Source organism: Halichoerus grypus, chromosome 3 (assembly GCF_964656455.1).
Source record: "Halichoerus grypus chromosome 3, mHalGry1.hap1.1, whole genome shotgun sequence".
Classification (NCBI taxonomy): Eukaryota; Metazoa; Chordata; class Mammalia; order Carnivora; family Phocidae; genus Halichoerus; species Halichoerus grypus.
In genome coordinates this window covers 184,111,231-184,130,375 of record NC_135714.1, presented here as the reverse complement: position 1 = coordinate 184,130,375, position 19,145 = coordinate 184,111,231, and the positions used below count along the sequence as shown (strand labels likewise).

The window sequence follows — 19,145 nt, the reverse complement described above, 5'->3', positions numbered from 1 at the left end:
TTTTCACCTTTGAAATTGACCTATCCAACCTTTTTTTTTTTTTTTTTTTTTTTTTTTTGAGGAACTAAAAAAGGAATTTGTTTATTAGGTCAAGAGGATGCAAGCAATATAAAAATCAAAAGCTTATCTGACTTTTCTTTCTCTGCTTCTCAAATGGGGCTTGGATTTTATTTGTACATTTTCTGAGGGTCCCGATCTGCTCATGGAATCCTTTATACAGGGGGAAGCTGTGGGACAGATTTCTAAAGAGACCCTTTGGGAAAACTCTCATTGGGCTGGTGGAAGTGTTGCTCCATGTTGCCTACTTCTTTCCCTTCTGCTTCATGTGTATTACAAAATAGTCATTGCATGCGATGGTGAGCCCAGCAATTAGCAGAAGCAGCTCTGGAAGCCCACTTTCCTGTCTCGGCGCTGGTCCGGGTCCTTCATTATTTTGTCCATGGCCAGAGGGTCTTTTTGATTTTCCAAAAATCCAGGGAACTCCTTTTCCATGAGTACTCTCAGGTCCTCCTTTGTTAAGTAGCCTTTATCCCCAGCAAACTCGTGAAACGTGAACATCATGGTTTCCATGGCGTGTTCCATTTGAGACGGCATTTTGGTGAGGTCTGTTGAAACCTTGGCCCGAGGCGCGGCGGGGATGATTGGCTGGCTGGGACGCACGGCCAGTTCTATACAACCTTTTAAGCAGAGGGTTGCTGTTTCCATTAAACTACTCTCTTGGTTGCTATAGGCCTGACTTGGTGGATTGGAAAAGACAACTCTTGTGAGACCCATCCTACCCTTTCCTGTCATTTCCTAAAGCAGATTTTAAGAATCCAGGGTCACATGAAGCTATAACATTGGAGCTATATACTCATCTTTCTACCAACAACTTCATTTGAAGTTTCATGTTTACAAATCCAATGTGCACAAAACAGAACTCATCCTCTCACATCTATTCTTAATGTGTTCACAAAGGACTCAATTTGCCTGAGTTCATGTTTCCACGAGAAAGGATAAACTAGGGCTCACACTTCTGCCTCTCTCTGCTTCTTATGTAATTGCTGTCTTTGCAAAAAGAAACCTGGTATGCTTGGTTGAGCTCCTTCAGGGCTTCTGTTTTATTCAGTCTACTTGCAGGGAGGAAGCTCTCAAATTTGCTTTCCCCCAATACATCTCTGAGGGAGATGTCCCAATAACAATTCTGCTTATGACTGCTTGGGTAAATCTGTTTAATTCAGGGGTAAAGATTAGAAGTGTATTGTGCCCACATATGTAATTGGCACACTTCAATCCAGCCTAATCTATAATATAATTACTATTTTGAACCCCACTCATTCTATTCCTATCTGTCTACTTTAGGGAGAGGGGAGGGTGTTAGGCAAATAGCAGGTTTACCAAATCTGTGTGTGTGTGTGTGTGTGTGTGTGTGTGCACTTTTATTGAGATAAATCAAATACCATAGTATTTACCCTTTAAAAATATAGAATTCATTGGGTGTTGGTGTATCACAAAGTTGTGCAACAATCACCACTACAGAATTCTAGAACATTTTCATCAGCCCGAAGAGGAAATATTATACCTATTAGCAGTCATCCCCCTCCTGCCTTTTCCTCTACTCCCTGTTCACTACTAATTTACTGTCTGGCTCTATGGATTTGCTTATTCTGGACATTTCATAAAAGCAGAATCATACACTATGTGGCCTTTTGGGTCTGGCTTCTTTTACTTAACATATCATGCTTTCAAGGTTCATCCAGGTTGGGCATGAATCTGTACTTCATTCCTTTTTATGTTGAAAAATATTTCATTGCATAGATATACTCATTTTGTTAGTCCACTCATCAGTTGATGGGTATTTGTTTCTATTTTTTGGATTTTATGAATTCTATGAATATTTGTGTACAAGTTTTTTTTATGGACATATATTTTGTTATCCTGGGTATATATCTAGGAGTGGAATTTTCAGGCTATATGGTAACTCTACGTTTAACTTTTTGAGAAACTATCAAACTCTTTTTCCAAAGTGGCTTACCAATTTCCTTTCCCACCAGCCAAATTTGAGGGTTCCAATTTTTCCACATCCTCACCAAAGCTTGTTGTTATCCATCTTTTTTGTATATGGTGTCAGAAAGGAGTCCTAACCTATATTTTAATCATTTTCAACTTGAGAGAGAAAGAAAGGGCTATTATTCACCGGTCCTCTATAAATTCAACAATTACAATATTAATGCTGATGACTGCAACTTTTTTGTTTTAATAAATTCAGTCTTCCACTCTCCTCTGAGTTCCGGTTGTTTCTATGTAACTACATACTTACATCCTTCATTGGCAATTGGATGTTTTATATACCTTTTAGTGAACCATATGACCAAATTCTAGGAGTCCTTTCAAACATAATTTGAGTTAAACAACCCTCATAACAAGACTTATAGTCCGTCACACCACCTTCTCCCCCGGAGGACAGATGTTGCCTCTGAACTGTGCCTGTTTCCAATCTTATCTTCTTATAGCCCATTCTCCAGAAAAGCCAGATTGACAATCTTTAAACACACAACAAATCAAGTCACTCCATTCTATGACTTACTCCATGGCTTCCTCCCTGGAGAGTGATTTTGTCTCTGAGGAGAAATGTGTCAATGTTTGGAGATTTTTTTTATTGTCATAGTGAAGGGGAGGTGCTATGGGCATCTAGTGTGTAGATGATAAGTATGCTACTAAAGATCCTAAACATCCATTAACTGGCCTCAAATTTTAGTAATACCACTGTTGAGATACCCTGTATTTCACTTAGAATAAAATCCAAAATCCTTACCATGGACTAGAGAGCTCTCATAATCCTTGCTTGTCTCTCAGATCTCACTTCCCATTTACCACCTCAATCAGTATACTCGAGCCACACGTCGTGTTTCTTTAACATAAAAACTATTTTCTGAATCAAAGCCTTTAAACTCTTTGCTTTGCACAGAATACTCTCCCTCCAGATTTTTGCCTGGATGACTCCTTTTTATCACCCAGGCCTCTGTTCAAGCATAACCTCCTTAGAGATTCAAGTCCTCAGAGCCACAGAGAAGATAGCATTTTAGAAGAGGGGATTACAAGGGGATCACAGCTAGAAAAAACTGATGATAAAGAAAATGAAAGAATTGTTGACCATCTTTATAAATAGCATATGTTGAATAGCTGAAATAAGTAGTGCATGCAGTCTCTTTGAAGGTTGAGCAGCCTCCCATGGGCAATGATATACATAAATAAATGTTAACTGAGGCAACTGGGTTAAGTGTCCAACTTTTGATTTCGGCTCAGGTCATGATCTCAGGGATGTGAGATCTGGCCATGCATCAAAGGGCTCCATGATGGGCATGGAGCCTGCTTAAAATCCTCTCTCTCCCTCTCCCTCATGAATGAACGAATGAACGAATGTACATATTTACATATGTATGTATTATGTTTGTTAACTCATGGCTGGGAATCTCTGGGTGGACATGATAGAATGTCAGTAGGAGAACAGATTAAGATTCCCATTAGGTTTCAAACTGGATTGGAGGAATGGTGAGGGAAGTGAAGAAGGTGCTTACAGAGTGTGGAAAATATGAAAAGGGGGTCATTGAGTAAGGTAGAAAAATGAGTAAGGTAGGTCAAAGAGTACGGTAGAAACATGTTTCATAAAAGCAAAGGAATACAGGGTGTGGACAGAGAATTATTTCAGAGATTCGGATTTTAAGGCAGTAATTCCCACTGATGATTAGATACAAATTTAGCTATCCCAGTGAAGACAAAAAGAATTACACAGAAATCCATGGAGCCTAAGAGATAAAACAAGCAAACAAACAAAAAAAAAAAAAACTGTGCCAGGAGTGACAGAAGAGTTAACACATAAATATTCAATTCCCCAATGATGAGAGGAGATCAGGGTGAAAAAACTTCAGATTTTGAACTGAAGTTAATCAAGAAGGTGTCAAGAGGGACTGAACGTTCTTGTATGCAAAGTCACATCAATTAATAGTGGTTGCCTGGAACACTCACTGTATTGAGAATGATAGAATGATTCTATGGCTTGACCAGGTTCAGCAGGAAAGAGGAGTCCTTGAGAATGGAGGGAAGAAGTGGTGCATCTCTTCTGGGTGTTCCTCATTGTTATAATAAGAAATACCTCAGCAATTGAAAAAGTACAAAAAGTATAACAATAAGGTATGGAAATCCTAGACTGCAAGTACGGGGGAGCTAATTATTAGGCAACATCACGTAAAAGAAAGTGTAGAGAAGAGCAAAGAGAATGTTGATTCTCTTTTCTGAAACCAATGCAGGGGTGAGGTTCTGGGATGTGGGGCTTCTGTGTGAGAGAGTTGATGGGGAATTGATCCAAGTGGGGTTAGGGAATCAGAGGAAGACTTGGATTCAGGTGAGGAGGGGAGGTTAAGCTTTTTGAGCACATAGGTTAAATAAAATCCACCCTTTGGACAATGTATAACTCAGAGGCTTTTATGAGAGTGAGTTTTGGTGTGAAAAGCCAGGTCTCTTTCCTGTCTTAGTGCAATGTGACTGTGTGTCAGAGAGATTCTTTTCTTCTCCACATTTTCCTCAAAGGGCAAAAGGAGGATGTTTCGTTTGTTTAATTGCAATACAATATCTCCCCCAGATATCCTTACCCTCTGAGTCAAAGTTGGATTTGACACATAAGTTATCATTAAGCCCCATTACTTTTTTAAGCTGTTTTTAAGTTGTTTTGTGTTGATTTCCATTACATAAATACCATCAAAGAAAAGACGTAGGATTTGATTATCAGTTAAAATGTCAGTTGAACTGAAAATCAGTGGGTAGAAAAGCTCAAGAGCCACTTATGATTTTAAAACTGAGCAGACAAAGCTTGTTGAGTAAATAAATGTTGCTTTTAAACATTACATTAATTTTGCTATCTAGACGAAGGGAAATGATATTATGGATGGTCCTTCCAGTACTGAAATTACAGTTGTTCATAATTTTGACATGTCTTCCTGAAACACATATGATGCTCTTTAGAGGGAATCTAGCCTAGATGCACTTCTAATATTTTACATCAATATAAAAAGGTCATAAAAGACCTCCACATTTTTATTCACAGATATGTAGCTAGCTTCATACTGTATGAAAGATTAATATTCTACCAGGACCTACTGGACAACAATAACAAATGTCTTTGGTGAAACTCACTTATGATATGACAGGCATTATTTTTCCAGGCCTAAAGGTCTCATAGAATGAGGCCAATCTAGGTAGGATAGGCTTTCCGTTGGTAATGTTAGTTGTTTACAAAGCTTTTCCTAAAGCTGAGTCAGATTCACATATTTTTCTATCATACAGACAATTACTTCCAAGCCCTTGGAAGCATTGTCAGTAAGCACTTTCTCTCATGCCCACACTTCATGGATTCCTAGGGAAGACTCATGCTTATTTGACCATAGAATAAATATGTTTAGCCATAATAAAAGTTATATTTTCAATTCCCAAGAGGTAAAAGAGGCAAGTCTATCATTATTAGCAGCTTTCTCCTTTCTGCATACTACTCAAATACATAGTATTACCAAGATATATGGTTGTAATTTTCCAAGAAATAAAGCATTAAAATAACATGTAGAGATAAACCAACATTATCATGATACAATAAAATATGAACTCTGGAAATAAATTTTTACATGATATTGCTTATCATTTTGTTATTTAGCATCTCTTCAGAATGGATAGTGTGCTAAGAGCTATCTGTCTCAATAGAATATTACACACACATCCATTTTCTCTAGGAACTTATATATAAAATAATCTAAAGAAGGCAATTTTGAAAATTCAAAGTATATTGGATTTAACACACACATACAATAAAAAAGCAACTTATAGTACTGGAGATTCATTTAAAATTTTAAGACGTTAAAATGAAGAAAATAAAAACTTTAGCATAAAAGATCAAAATCACAAGTCACATGTGTTACGCGTCAGTTACATATCAAACATTAGGGAAGAACTGTGGATTTACTCAGAGTACTCATCCTGAAGGACACAAAAGACACTTGCTTATATGCAAATGTATAAATTTATAGATTCGTTTTTCAGCTAAAGATAAGTATCAGATAGGAAAGATAAGTATTAGATTCCTGAATTATGTTTACTTTAAAAGTCTATTTCCAAAGTCAACAAAGTACTATTTTTACCTTGTTTAAGATCCTACTCAGTGGAGCCTAAAAATGATGTAATAACAGGTGAAATGTAGTAACATGCCTGCATTTGTCGCTCATACTGCATGACCATGCATGTTGGCTCTGGCTCTGCTCCTAGTTACTGCCTTTGTAGGGCTCAGGCTGAGGGGGCGGCCCCCATCTGCCCATGCAGATCTCCTGGAAGACAGAAGAGAGGGTGGGGAAGGAAACAGCTACAAAAACAAGACCTCAGTGTGGTGGGGGAAATGATTCTCTCAAAGGAAGGGAGACCTCATAGGGAGGAAATTAAATCTATGAAGAGTAAAACAAGCTAGCCCAATATATTAATATAATTTTTACTTGATACCCTATTCTGAGTGAGGCAGCAGAGAATTTGGACAGAGCAACTAAAATGGACAAATTTTAACTGTTTCTTTATTCTTCACCTTCTCTGGCCCATCTCCTAGGTTTTTAAGTTGTCTTCTTATTTACTGCCTCTGTTTTCAACTAAATCCCTCATCTCTGTGTTTATACCTTTTCCTGATAAACTGGCTGTTCAGTTTATCTCCAGTTCAGTTAAACTTCACCATTCTTACTCATAAATCTACCCAAAACTTCTTAGGAAGAAAGGCCAGAGATTCTCTTTTTGGCATACAGGTTGTATTTATATACTACAAACTTGGCAGTTTTTCTTTTAAGGTCCATTTATAGAATTACTATGGAATAATTGTTCTGAAACAAATATAATCTAGAGTGATAAATCTCTCTATTATAATGTCATCCATCATAAGTTTACACAGACAAGCTGTGCAGCCAACCTATTTTGTTGGTCCCAATGGATAAACTTTCACAAGCAAACGTATAGCTCCATACCAAATTGGTAGGAAGCATTCTTTTATTTAAAAATCGAGTATTGATTAATACATCTGGAACAAATATTTTCCAAGTGTATAGTACTGGCAGATATTTTGCAATAGGACAAAATAAGGAATATAAAAAACTAGAATGGAGTGTGAATAAAAATGGCTTTTTGTTGCACATAACAGAATTGTTGTACTTAGATGATTTCTTTAAATGAGAATACATAAAGTAGTTTAAGCAAAGAATAGTGAGGGGCTCTGGGTGGCTCAGTCAGTTAACCCTCTGACTCTTGATTTTGGCTCAGGTCATGATCTCAGGGTCATGAGATCCAGCCCCCATTGGGCTCCGCACTGGGCTTGGACCCTGCTTAGGATTGTCTCTCTCCCTCTCTCTCTGGCTTCCCCGACACCCCCTCACCCCAGCTCATGAACACATGTTCTTTCTCTCTTTCTCAAAAAAATAAAAAATTATAGTGACCTGACTCTTTATCTACACAGTGTGTTTTTTTATCTGCCCAACAGGGTGTTTCTCCAGAACCCCGGTGATAGGCAAGGACTACTGTAGGGCAGGGATCACCCTTACTCCTCTTTGTTCTCAGAAATCAGAAGCTTAATTTTTTTCTGTCCTCTAGTGTATGTTATTCACAATATAAAGTAACTATTACCTATCAGAATTATTTTCAGCTGGTTAGAAAGGGCATGTGCTGTGGCTCTCATGTGGGTGGGGCGGGGATAGGGATGGGATGGATAGAAGACACTGATGAATTCTTCATTATAGGTGTAATTTTCCCTAAAATTACCTGTAAGTTTTAGGCACATTGCTCAATGGTCTCCTCAGTTCTATGACACTGTTCATTTTTCCCTCTTTGCATAACTATAATGTATTGGTTTGCAAACTGACCTTCAGTACACAGAAGGCAAGGAGAGACCTAAGAAAGAGGCAGTTCACTCCAAATCAGTAGGAGGCAGGTTTTTTTTTTTAATATATTTTTTTAATTTTTAAAATTTTTTTTGTTGTTATGTTAATCACCATACTTTACATCATTAGTTTTTGATGTAGTGTTCCATGATTCATTGTTTGCATATAACACCCAGTGCTCCATGCAGAACGTGCCCTCTTTAATACCCATCACCAGGCTAACCCATCCTCCCACCCCTCTCCCCTCTAGAACCCTTAGTTTGTTTTTCAGAGTCCATCGTCTCTCATGGTTCATTTCTCCCTCCGATTTCCCCCCCTTCATTCTTCCCCTCCTGCTAGCTTCTTCTTCTTTTTTTTTTAACATATAATGTATTATTTGTTTCAGAGGTACAGGTCTGTGATTCAACAGCCTTGCACAATTCACAGCACTCACCATAGCACATACCTTCCCCAATGCCTATCACTCAGCCACCCCATCCCTCCCACCCACCCCCACTCCAGCAACCCTCAGTTTGTTTCCTGAGATTAAGATTTCTTCATATCAGTGAGGTCATATGATACATGTCTTTCTCTGATTGACTTATTTCACTCAGAATAATACCCTCCAGTTCCATCCACGTTGTTGCAAATGGCAAGATTTCATTCCTTTTGATGGCTGCATAATATTCCATTATATGTATATACCACATCTTCTTTAACCATTCATCTGTCAATGGACATCTTGGCTCTTTCCACAGTTTGGCTATTGTAGACATTGCTGCTATAAACATAGGGGTGCACGTACCCCTTCGGATCCCTACATTTGTATCTTTGGGGTAAATACCCAGTAGTGCAATTGCTGGATCATATGGTAGCTCTATTTTCAACTTTTTGAGGAACTTCCATACTGTTTTCCAGAGTGGCTGCACCAGCTTGCATTCCCACCAACAGTGTAGGGGGCAGGTTTAAAAGCAAGGGAACTTGCATATGAGGCTTGTCTTGGGCAGCCCTGAGATGAGTAGATCTCTGTACCTGCCAGCCAAGATCTCTCTCTGTCTCTCTCTCAAGGCCATGACCTTAAAAATGGCTCTGGTTGTGGGAATGGTGGGCAGATATACATTCCAAGGACAGGAAAGGTGTTGAGAAGCCTCTGATTGCCAGGCTCCAGCTCCCAGGTCACCGGTGGTCACATTCTTTCAATGACTCCTCCAATAGAATGTTATTGAGTTAAAGGATCATCTGTTCCCATCACAGCCCTGAGTTATAATGCAAATTAACATTAAATTCCATTATCTTGAGACCATGCCTGTATCCAATGCTTCCTTCTCCAATTTTGGTCTCCATTCAATGATATCATTTAAAATATGTTCAGGATCCGGGGCACTCAGTCATTTAAGCAGCTGCCTTCGGCTCAGGTCATGATCCTGGAATCCCAGGATCGAGTCCCGCGTCGGGCTCCCTGCTCTGCGGGGAGTCTCCTTCTGCCTCTGACCCTCCTCATCTCATGCTCTCTCTCATTCTCTCTCTCTCAAGTAAGTAAATAAAATATTTAAAAATAAAATATGTTCAAGATCCTACTGTATACAGGCACACTTCTGTACACTGGGGATACATAATAGAAGCCGGCAATATTCCTGATCTTCATCCTCTGTTTGGGAGTAGTGGTAGAGTGTGGATACAGGGTCAAGAATGGTCAAAAGTGTAGTTCTGGTGCAGTTCAAATGGATTTTCTGAAAGACCAATCTGGCTAAGACAAGAAAGGGAATGGGCATGGGGGAGTACAGTTGACCCTTGAACAGTGGTGGGTTCGGGGCACCCACCCTCTGCACAGTTGAAAATCTATATGTAACTTTTGATTCCCCCCATACTTACCTACTAACAGCCAACCATTGATCAGAAGTTTTACCAATGACATAAACAGACAACACATATTGTGTATGTTATATGTATTATATAATGTATCCTTACAATAAAGTAAACTAAAGAAAAAATGTTATTAAAATAATAAGTCAATCAGGAGCGCCTGGGTAGCTCAGTCAGTTAAGCGTCTGCCTTTGGCTCGGGTCATGATCCCCGGGTCCTGGGATCGAGCCCCACATCGGGCTCCCTGCTCAGCCGGGAGCCTGCTTCTCCCTCTCCCGCTCCCCCTGCTTGTGTTCCCTCTCTAGCTGTCTCTCTCTCTGTGTCAAATAAATAAATAAAATCTTTAAAAAAAATAAATAAATAATAAGTCAATCAGAGAAAGACATGTATCATATGATCTCACTGATATGAGTAATTCTTAATCTCAGGAAACAAACAGGATTGCTGGAGAGGTGGGGGGTGGGAGGGATGAGGTGGCTGGGTGATGGACAGTGGGGAGGGTATGTGCTATGGTGAGTGCTGTGAATTGTGTAAGACTATTGAATCACAGACCTATACCTCTGAAAACAAATAATTTTATATGTTAAAAAAAAAAAAAAGAAAGAAGCAGATAGCAGGAAGGGAAAAATGAAGGGGAGGAAATCGGAGGGGGATACGAACCATGAGAGACTATGGACTCTGAGAAACAAACTGAGGGTTCTAGAGGGGAAGGGAGTGGGGGGGATGGGTTAGGCTGGTGATGGGTATTAAAGAGGGCACGTACTGCATGGAGCACTGGGTGTTATATGCAAACAATGAATCATAGAACACTACATCAAAAACTAATGATGTAATGTATGGTGATTAACATAACATAATAAATTTTTTTAAAAAGAAAAGAAAATAATAAGGAAGAGAAAATACATTTACAGTACTATATTTATATAAAAAAATCCACATATAAGTGGACCTACCCCGCTCCAAACTGTACTGTTCAAGGCTCAATTATATTTTACTGAAGAGAATAAGACTGAAATGGTTTTGGCAGATTTACTTCTCTCACACAAACTATTTTCATCTGTCCTGTTGTTTTGAGTCCAAGAGCATTCTCCGGGGATTTTCCCTGCAAATTCCACCAAAGCTAATTTACTCATTAGTCTCATAAAATGCTACATTCATTTGTGCCTTGCCACATTACTTCATACTCACTCTCCACACCCAGTCTCACCTCCACTGGTTACTTCTTTCTCCGGAGATCAGTTCATACCCCCAATTCCTTCATTAAACCTCCCCTGGGCACTACTATCCATATCTACCTCTTCCCATTCATCACAATCAATACTACCTCACACTTTGATGTAAATACTGGAGTGTCTGACTTAGCAACACATTTTCCATCCCCACTAAGATAATAGAGTGGGTCTCATAATTTGGGGTTTTTTTTGTTTCTATCTGATAATGCCTCTAGACGATCAAATAACAACTTAGTATCACTGTGCAGGTCAACTCGGTGTAAGACAACTGTTCAGCAAAGTCACCAATAAAATGTCTCCCAAAATCATGGGACATAAGGAGACTCAATTCATATGACATCTGCCTGCCACAGGGTGCAGGTGGTTTGTCTACCTTGTGACCGTGTGATTTAAAAATGTAGGAATGAACAAAACAAATCAATAAATTGAACATTATGTTTTTTTTATTTTATTTTATTATGTTAGTCAACATACATTACATCATTAGTTTTTGATGTAGTGTTCCATGATTCATTGTTTGCGTATAACATCCAGTGCTCCATGCAGTACATGCCCTCCTTAATACCCATCACTGGGCTAACCCGTCCCCCCACCGCCCTCCCCTCTAGAACCCTCAATTTGTTTCTCAGAGTCCATGGTCTCTCATGGATCGTCTCCCCATCCGATTCCCCCCCCTTCATTTTTCCCTTCCTACTATCTTCTTTTTTTTTTTTAACATATAATGTATTACTTGTTTCAGAGGTACAGGTCTGTGATTCATCAGTCTTACATAATTCACAGTGCTCACCATAGCACATATCCTCCCCAATGTCCATTACCCAGCCACCCCATCCCTCCCACCCCCTTCCACTCCAGCAACCCTCAGTTTGTTTCCTGAGATTAAGAGTCTCTTACAATTTGTCTCCCTCTCTGGTTTCATCTTGTTCATTTTTTCTTCCCTTCCCTTATGATCCTCTGTCTTGTTTCTCAAATTCCTCATATCAGTGAGATCATATGATACATGTCTTTTTCTGAATGACTTATTTCGCTTAGCATAATACCCTCTAGTTCCATCCACGCCGTTGCCAATGACAAGATTTCTTTTTTTTTTTTGATGGCTGCATAATATTCCAATGTTTATAGCAGCAGTGTCCCCAATAGCCAAACTATGGAAAGAGCCAAGATGTCCATCAATGGATGAATGGATAAAGAAGATGTGGTATATAATGTAATATTGTGAACATTATGTCATTTATGAATGACACATGTATAAAATCAACAAAGTGAAATACCAAAAAATTTTAAATAAGTCCCAGTCATAAATTTTCCCTGTATTATCAAAACCCAGATGACCAGAGTAAATTACTTATATACATTTTAGCAAGTGTATCTGCTGTTTTACTTACAGTTGTTTAGGAATAATAATAATGGTATAGGAATAATAAAAACAGTTAAAACTGTTATTGTTACTACTACTGATGATGGTGATAGTAAATGCTAATACAGTACTTATTCTTTTCCAGGCCCTGTTCTAAGCGCTTTATATATGTTATCACATGTAATCCTCTCAACAGCCTTACTATTTCCATTTTACAGAGAGGAAAATGAGAAATAACAAGGTGGAATAACTTGCCCAAGGCCACATAGCAGCCATAAAGTTGGGCAGGGAAACCACATAACCAGGTTCTAGAGCCCACTCTCTGAAACCACTAGGTCACGTGGCCTCTCTTATTACTTAGAGTCTCCCAGTTGTAGAAATGTGTGTCTACTCTACTCAATGTTATTTCAAAAGTCATCAGGGGTTATTCTGAGAAGCATCTATCTGGTCCCCTCATTATGAGTAACTACATGTGCACTTAGTTACACACTTGAGTGGTTGAAGGTAAACACTAAATAAGGATGGTGACAAATTCACAAAGGCATCTGAGTAAATTCAACCATCCACAGAAAGGAGGAAAAGCAAGTATTGTTAGCACATGTAACTCACCTCACCTAAATATATATATATATATATATATATATATATACATATATATTTAAAGATTTTATTTATTTATTTGACAGAGAGAGACACAGCGAGAGAGGGAACACAAGCAGGGGGAGTGGGAGAGGGAAAAGCAGGCTCCCCACAGAGCAGGGAGCCTGATGTGGGACTCAATCCCAGGACCCTGGGATCATGATCTGAGCCGAAGGCAGTTGCTTAACCAACTGAGCCACCCACGTGCCCATCACCTGAATATATTTTTATATAACGCAATGGAATAAAACATAAATATCAATGTTTAGTCGAACACGAGCTATAATTTGACACTCTTTAACAATGTGGACAAAATTATCCCATTTGGCAGTAAAAGCTGCCAATATGGTTCTAAAGCATTTATAGACTACTTATGAGGTGTTCTGGGAAAGTGATAAGTAAAAGTGTGCTTAAATCAATGGAAGTAAACATAAAAGTATGGTGTGGGCCTCAGAAATTACAAAAGAACTAAACATAATTGAATTCCTGCTATTTTTTTCAAATGAAAATGGCTATGTTTACTAAAAGACATATCCAGTTATTGAACAGAAAACTAAAGTTATCAATATACCCCAGATTTCATTTTAACAAGCCGTGGAAGAATGTTACTGGACCCACAAATCAATAGAAGAGGTGATTCCATTCTATCTCAGGTGCCAAGAAAACAAGTCAGTTTTTCCTTTTTTTCTTCAGTAAAGTGGGAAGGGTTTTATTTATTTTTTTTCTATAAAGTAAGTAAAAAATTTCCCCCATCCTTACTTTTATTTTCTTAAAATTAAATGTCTTGCTATATTTATTTTCATCCTGTCTTGGACTTCAGAATTTTTAAAATAAAATTTTCTTCAGTCTGTTCTGTTTTGCCAAAAGCATTTATTTCTGTGCTGTTTTTGTTGTTTTAATTCTCAGGATACTCTTCTATTTTTCTAGAATTTCTCCCTCTCTCTCTCCTGGTCTCTTTCTCCCTCTCCTTCTCCCTTTCTCTTTATTTCCCTCTCTCTCTTCCCTCTCTCTTCTAAAAACACCGGATTTTAAAGGACATCTGTCCTTTAATTATCCCTCTCCAATTCTTCTTCATTTTAAATAGTTAACAGGGTAAAGAGCATGCTCTCCCGACTCACAGACTACCCCTTAAATGATCAGTTTCCACCCTGGAACCATACATCCTTACTGGTTTTTTGTGTACTCTTCCAAATTTTAAAACTCTTACCCTTCAAAACTTTTAAAAACATATAGTCCTATATTTTTTAAAAAATATAAATAAACTATAATATTCTGGACCTTGCCCTTTTCACTCAAGAATATACCTTAGAGATTTGTCTGTGTCAGTCAGTCTATATGCATATTCTCACCCTTTAATCTTTCTTTTTCACTGGTACTATATTTTTTTTTAATTTTTAAAATTATGTAATATTATACAAATTATATATATAATACTTAGAAGTAAGGTAATTAAATTCCCATGAACTTTCTATCATACATAGTAATATAATACTACATATATCATTCCATCTACTAATGAGCTCCTTCCTTGTCCTCTCCCTTATTTCCCCCCAGAGAGAATTATTCTCTTAATTTTTTGTGTTATAGTCATTTTGCTTTTAAAATTCTGTTTTAATTTGTTTTCACTCAGAAACAGTATTTTTCACTGTTTTTTAAACTTTATAAAAATAGTATTATATTGTATGCAGTATTCAGAAATTTGCTTTACCACTCAATACCACATTGATACTTACAGTTGTAATACATTCATTCTCGTTGATTATGAGATTCCATTCTGTGAATATACCACAACTGATTTATTGACCTTTCTGTTGATGGACATTGAGTAGCTTCTCTTTTTTATTTTTTTTTCCTACTATGGGTAAAGCTGCTTAAATATTCTTATCTGTCTCTGGAAAATATCTGTAAGAGTTTATATAAGGTATTTGAGGTATTTGCCTAGAAGAGGAGGAATTGCTGGCTTAGAGAGCATGAGAATGTTCAACTTTGAAAGATAATGCCAGGGTTTTTTTGTTGTTGTTGTTGTTGTTGTTTTCTCAAAATTGTCGTACAGGTGTGTACTGCAAGCAGCAGTATAAAAGGGCTTCCTTTGATTCCCACCCATTTCAACAACTGGTATCGCTAAAACTCTTATATTTGTGTTCATTCCTCTTAGGTGTATATCTAAGATTGGACTTACTGGGTCACAGGTGGTTGTATGTTTAGCTTTAACAGAAATCACCAAACGATTTTCGAAAGCTGTTACATATCTTCTTTTACCTGAAAGAAGTAATGTTATGTAATCTATCTCTGTTTGCTTCTGTTCCTCTGATTTCTTTCTTTCTGTGTGTGTCATTGTTTTGTTGAATGGACAGAACTTTTCACTAAGTAGATCTTGAGTTGGGAGACCGATGCCAGTCAGAAACCATCTACTGTCATTTTCTGTAGGTATTTTTTTTTTCTTTTGTCATTATTTTACAGAAGGGAACCATTCTCCTGAACAGAAGCTATAAACCCAGATGTCAGCATTCTGTGGGACAGGTAGGCTATAGTCACTTTGAGTTGTATATTCACTTAGTTCCCTTGTCTTAAGTACATAATCTTCTTCCTCAACTGTATCTAATGCCTGAAAATCTGGAGTCTCTGGTCACACTTCTTTAGAAAGCAAATCTTCCAGATATTCTAGGTTGGAGAACGGAAACTCACCTATCACACAAGATGAAGGAAGAAATAAAAATTATCTTTTGTAAGAACAGCACTTAATCTATCTTTGTAAATGGCCTCACCTCAAACCCCACTTCTAGAAGTACTGATTTCTCTCAATTCCTGAGTCTTCTGGGGAGGGAATTGCATTGTTAATTTGCTTACCTCAGGTCTTCTCCTGTATTCTAGAGTGGGTTTCAGATTTCTCCTGACAATTAGTGCTTGTCCTTCTACTCTCCACCTTTCAGGTTTATTGCTATTATATTCTCTCCTGTACCCTCATCCACGTAGGTCGATGCCAATCAAGTCTCATTTTCTACCGTTTCAGTTTAGCCTCAGGAGAAAAAGTAGGTAAATCAGTTTATTTCATTCAGCATGCCCCTCTCCCTGATCATGCTAATTGAACCCCCAACACTGGGACTATGCATTTGTCTGGCTTTTTCTCTGGAGACTCTAAATGTACTTTGATCCTTTCTGAGCAACTTTCTAGCTCTTCAGAATTCCTTCCATTGTTTTATTTAGAGCGGTGTTTTCTGAATTTTTTTAAGTCCAATGACACATTTGATAACAATAAATGTGTCCTGGATTTTTTTAAGATTTATTTATTTGTTGGGGGGGCAGAGGGGAAGAATCTCCAAGCAGACTGCTGCTGAGTGGGGAGCCCCACGTTGGGCTCAATCTTATGACCCATGAGATCATGACCTAAGCTGTAACCAAGAGTTGGAGGCTTAACCAACTGAGCCACCCAGATGCCCCAAAAGCATCCTGGATTTTTCATATAAATTCAAGAGCAGAAATATACCCCTCATTAGAATCACTATATTATCTTTAAGACACAAAGATCTAATTTTCTTGTTTTCTATGTTTCTGTATTACCAAAAACAATAAAAACGTTTTTTCAAGAAAAAAATATTATTATAAAGTATTTATATCAAAATATATTGACCCCAGAGAGTATGACCCTGATGTGAATAAATGATTTTAATAAATGATTTTGAGATCTTCAGTTGTGTAGACACAAGACAGAGCAGTAAATCATGTGATCTGATTTGGGTTCTAGCCAACTTTGTCAAAACTCTTAAAATAAGACAACCCCACTCCAATTCAGCTTCCTTGTCAGTAATTTGTGAGGGTTTCAGTCAATGGTCTGAAAGCTATAATATACTATATTGGGACCTCTGTTCAAGTTGTTTCTCTCAGAATTCATCATAGCATTGTAATATCACTCCTCTCCTCCTTAATTTAGCTGATTACCACTGAACATGTATTTTCTATAAAACTTAAAAGTAAATAATTTTATCAGGCTTTAAAGAAAAAAAGTTTTACAAGCTATTTGAGATAAAAGTGTATGCCGAGCACAGGAATGTTATGAGAAGTTTGGGGAACAAAACAAGAAACAGCAATAGATAAAGAAGTCAGTTGATATAAGTAAATTCAACAGAAAAAAATTAATGGGGACAGGTAATGATTTTTTGTGTTAGGAAATATTTTTTATTTTTAGCCATTTTGATGGAAGGAAAATAAAACCTTTTTCTTTAGTTCCAATGTCTATGAACCATTCTTCTGTTCTCCTCTTTGCTTATTTATATACTTAAGACAATTAGCAAGCACTGAGCCACTTGACCTTAACAATGTACTCATACTTAATGTTTTAATCTACTTCTCTGTCTTCTCTGAACTTCTTTCCATTTGTCCTTGTCTATTAGGGCAAACAACTTTAAGAAATGATCGTAAGTAGCGTTCCTGACACTGTTTTATCTCAGCTGTATCAACAGAACTTCTCCTTCTACTTGTGTGTCACCTGATTCTTTTTAAGATCTATCACATTGCAAAAGGTGTCTGGATGTTACTTTCTGTGGTCATCAGGGACCTATATTAAACATATGAGCAAGGAAGTTTGTCATGGTAATGGATAGTTGTTTTTTCTCAAAGATATAGGGCATAATTCTAGAAGTTTTTCTTCCAAATTGCTGCAACTTACCTTACCATTAATTCTGTATTAATATATGGAGAATTAGGTTCATTAAGGGCCCATCCAATTGAACATAGTAATATATGAGTATGACACTCTGCAGTAACTAGACCCAAGGCAGCTGACTTAGTTATAAAAAGCGTTCCTCAAGAAAGGCTCTGCAGGCAGCCTTCGTGTTGGGTACAGAAGGAACATTTGAGGCATCTCCAGAGACCTGACAAGTCTGCAAACCAGCAAATTTTTGAAACTATTTTACTGTACGGTATAGGAGAGTGATTCTCTTGAGTTCTTGTTATGCATGGCACTGAAATATGATTTTATTATTTAGCATTTATTTACTTGTCTGATCCACATACCCTTTCTTGTTAGATTTTATTCATAGGAGAGCAGGAATATTATGTGCCTCATTATTATATTCCTAGCACCCAGAACACAGGAAATATTCAATAAATGATTGTCAAATTATTAGTAGAATAGAATAAACAAGGAGCAGTAAGATAGTCAAATATTCATATCTATCTTAGACTACCAAGATTGTAAATGTGTTGCCTTAAAAAATAGGAACTATGTTCAATACACCCGTAAAACCAAAACATACAGTCATCTGGTGGCTTCTACTTATAATATGCCTAACCAGTGCTGGTTTTAATTAGCGAGGGAGTTAATTAAATGTATGGCTATCTTTTGTGAGGACTACAAATTCCCCAGGCTACAATGGTGTCCATATTTACTTTAATACAAAAGTAATGAGGGACAGTGGTATGGGATAAAAAATATTTAAAGAAGTTTTGAAGATACATTAGCAGTTGAAATGCAGAGAAGTTTACATAAATGAAAAAAAAATCTAGTGGTAAATTGATAAGCTAATGGATTTGACCTTGAGTTAGAGAATGTTAAAGTATCAAGGATACAACCAGAACAACTTCTCATTGTTCTCTGTATAAATGGCCAAGGACTAAAAAATTTAGATCACACTGAGAAAATCAAGTGAATTGGATAAAAGAAGGGCTATTCTAATTATGAAATTCTTATAGTTCACGCTTGGACTAAGTTTATCACTGGTAAGTGTGGTTTCTGTGGTTGCTCCCCCTCCTATTTCTTTTTACAAATCAGCATCTCAGTAGGCAAGGTGAGGAACTGATACCATTTTGTAAGAAGCACTATCCTTAGATGTATATAATCTTCTAAGGGTATTAATAATTTTAAGTTTGTCATCCTACTTTTACAGCATCTATAAAATGATATTTTCTCAAAAATTTTAAGTACCTAATTAGTTTTTTAAATTAACTCTAATTTTGGCTTTTCCAGTGCAAAAGTATCTTTGATTAATTATGTAATCCTTGTCATTTATCACTATACATTTTTTCCCATTTTTTTAAACAGTTGACAGCAAACCTATCGACTTAGGATTTTACATACTAAAAAAGGGTAATATTTCAAAAATATATTCTTATTCTTACTGAATGGGAAATGCTTTCCCAATTTGCAAACTGAGA

At 37.3% G+C, this 19,145-nt stretch overlaps 1 pseudogene; it reads right to left on the bottom strand.

Annotated features, from left to right (window-relative positions):
- Window positions 1-301: 301 nt before the first annotated feature.
- LOC118526079 (protein S100-A10 pseudogene) lies at window positions 302-596 on the bottom strand (annotated as a pseudogene).
- Between the last annotated feature and the right edge of the window lie 18,549 nt (window positions 597-19,145).